We start from the raw sequence: 3,200 nt of genomic DNA on the forward strand, positions 1-3,200 counted from the left end.
GAAGAAAACGTGTGAATGTAGTGCTGATCATAATCCTTTCACCTATGTTAGTCAATTCCTCTCCCACCCCACTCTCTACCAAACCTCAACAGATAATTTTATTTCCAAACTTATTGGGATTTTAGCTATTTAATATGTTTCCACCTCTACCCCATCCACCTCTCTCCTCTCCTCTCCTCTCCTCTTCCTTTCTTTTCTTCCTCTTATTTTTCTGTCCTCAGGCAGTAGATGATACATCTGTATTTCTTTTCAGGGCTCACACAGCTACTTTGAACTTTGATGCACAGGGGTCTACTCTGTGGATGACCCACACTCCCTTCCTCAATTTTTAGTTTCTTACTCTAAAACTAGTTATGCTTGATTTGAGAGTATGGTTCATTTTTTCCCCTTTATCTCTTTAAGCATTCTTTTCTTAACCCTGGTACCTTATAATATTACCCTCCTACATTCTTTTAAATTCTTCTAAGCTACTAATCCACATCAGCACAGATAAGTCAATTTTTCTTTTTCTAATTAAAAACTACTTCTTTATCCTCCTCAAACACTCTGCAGCATGTAAAGTGATGATTAACTTCTCTTTCTTCTCACTCTTTATTTCCCTGACTTTCATGATATTGTAGTCCATGGGAGATTTCCACATATTTCTCTGAATGATCTTTGGTTTTCCAATGTTTTTAGTTCTCACACCATAGATTTTTTTAAAATTTGCTTATTTTTGGCTATGCTGGGTCTTTGTTACTATGCAGACTTTTCTCTAGTTGCTCTGAGCAGGGGCTACTAACTCTCTTGTGGAAAATGGGCTCTAGGGTACACAGGCTTCAGTAGTTGTGGCACATGGGCTCAGGAGTTTCAGTTTCTGGACTCTAGAGCTCTGGTCAGTAGTTGGGGCACACAGGCTTAGTTGCTCTGCGGCATGTGGGATCTTTCCAGACCAGGGATCAAACCCATGTCTCCTGCATTGGCAGGCAGATTCTTTACCACTGAGGCACCTGGGAATCCCCTCACAACTTCTGAAACTCCTAAAGTGACATTTTCTAAGATTCCATAGTAGGTTCTTAATTCTTACATCACAGTTTCCTAGTTGATATTCATATCTGCACCTATGTCATCATATCCCTTTTGGCAGAACTTTCACATCCTGAACTTAAGCCCTGACTTCGCTCTCAAGTTCCACATCCTCATGTACAACTGACTCTTTGACATCTCCACATGACCTTCCCAAGTATCTTAAACTTAAGATATCCTGAATTAAAAAGATTATTTTTCTAATGTTCAAATATACCAACTGTTGTTTAGTCATTAACTGGTATCTGACTTTTTTGCCACCCCATGGGCTGGAGCTCACCAGGATCCTCTGTCCATGAATTTTCCAGGCAAGAATACTGGAGTGGGTTGCCATTTTCTCCTCCAGGGGATTTTCCCAACCCAGGGATCAAATTCACATCTCCTTCATTGGCAGGCAGATACTTTATGACTGATACACATGGGAAGCCCAGAAATCTACCAATTATACTAAGTAATAAAACAACAAAATTAAACTATTCTCTGCCTTCTCTTTGTTGGTACCATTAACATCCTTTCGATTATCCAAGCCTAATATTGGAGAATCATATATAACTCTTCCTTTTCCCTTAACCATTTTTATTCAGTTATCAAATCATTTGATTTTAACTTCAATCAAGTGATTGACCCCTTCATGGATCACAGCCTTGTCATGGTGAAGGGGCTTGCATAACTCAATGAAGCTATAAAAGTCATGCTGTGCAGGGCCACTGAAGACAGACAGGTCACAGTGAAGGGTTCTGACAAAATATGGTCCACTGGAGGAGGGAATGGCAACCCAGTCCAGTATTCTTGCTGTGAGAACCCCATTAACAGTATGAAAAGGCAAAGATACGACAGCAGAAGATGAGCAGCCAGGTGGGAAGGTGTCCGGTATGCCCCTGGGGAGGAGCAGAAGGCAATTACTAACAGCTCCAGAAAGAATGAAGAGGCTGGGCCAAAGCAGAAACGATGCTCAGTTGTGAATGTGTCTGGTGGTGAAAGTAAAGTCCAATGCTGCAAAGAACAATATTGCACAGGAACCTGGAATGTTAGGTTGAAGAATCAAGGTAAATTGGACATGGTCAAGCAGGAGATGGCAAGAGTGAACACTGACATTTAGGAATCAGTGAACTAAAATGAATGGGAATGGATGAATTTAAATCAGATGACTACTACTGTGGGCAAGAATCCCTTAGAAGAAATGGAGTAGACCTCATAGTCAACAGTCTCAAATGCACTACTTGGCTGCAACCTCAAAAAATGACACAAATGATCTTGGTTCATTTCCAAGGTAAACCATTCAACATCACAGTAATCCAAGTCTATGCCCAACCACTGATGCCAAAGAAGCTGAAGCTGACTGGTTCTATGAAGACCTACAACACCTTCTAGAACTAACACCAAAAAAAGATGTTGAAGATTAGAATGCAAAAGTAGAAGTCAAGAGATACCTGGACTAACAGTAAAGTTTGGTCTTGGAGTACAAAATGAAGCAGGGCAAAGGCTAACAGTTCTGTCAAGAGAACACACTGGTCATAGCAAACACCCTCTTCTAACAACACAAGAGATGACTCTGTGCATGGATATCACCAGATGGTCGACACTGAGATCAGATTGATTATATTCTTTGCAGCCGAAGATGAATAAGCTCTATACAGTCATCAAAAATAGGACTGGGAACTGACTGTCTCAGATCATGAGCTCCTTATTGCAAAATTCATGCTTAAATTGAAAGAAAGTAGGGAAAACCGCTAGGCCATTCAGGTATGACCTAAATCAAATCCTTTAGGATTATACAGTGGAGGTGACAATAGATTAAAGGGATTAGATCTGGTAGACAGAGTGCCTGAAGAACTATGGACAAAAGTTCATAACACTGTATAGGAGTGGTGACCAAAACCATCCCAAAGAAAAAGAAATGCAAAAAGGCAAGATGGTTGTCTGAGGAGGCTTTACAAATAGCTGAGAAAAGAAGAGAAGCAAAAGGCAAAGGAGAAAGGGAAAGATATACCCAACTGAATGCAGAGTTCCAGAGAATAGCAAGGAAAGACAAAAAGGCCTTCTTAAAGGAACAATGCAAAGAAAGAGAGAAAAACAATAGAATGGGAAAGACTAAAGATCTCTTCAAGAAAATCAGAGATATCAAGGGAACATTT

This window comes from Odocoileus virginianus, unplaced genomic scaffold (assembly GCF_023699985.2).
Source record: "Odocoileus virginianus isolate 20LAN1187 ecotype Illinois unplaced genomic scaffold, Ovbor_1.2 Unplaced_Scaffold_10, whole genome shotgun sequence".
Classification (NCBI taxonomy): Eukaryota; Metazoa; Chordata; class Mammalia; order Artiodactyla; family Cervidae; genus Odocoileus; species Odocoileus virginianus.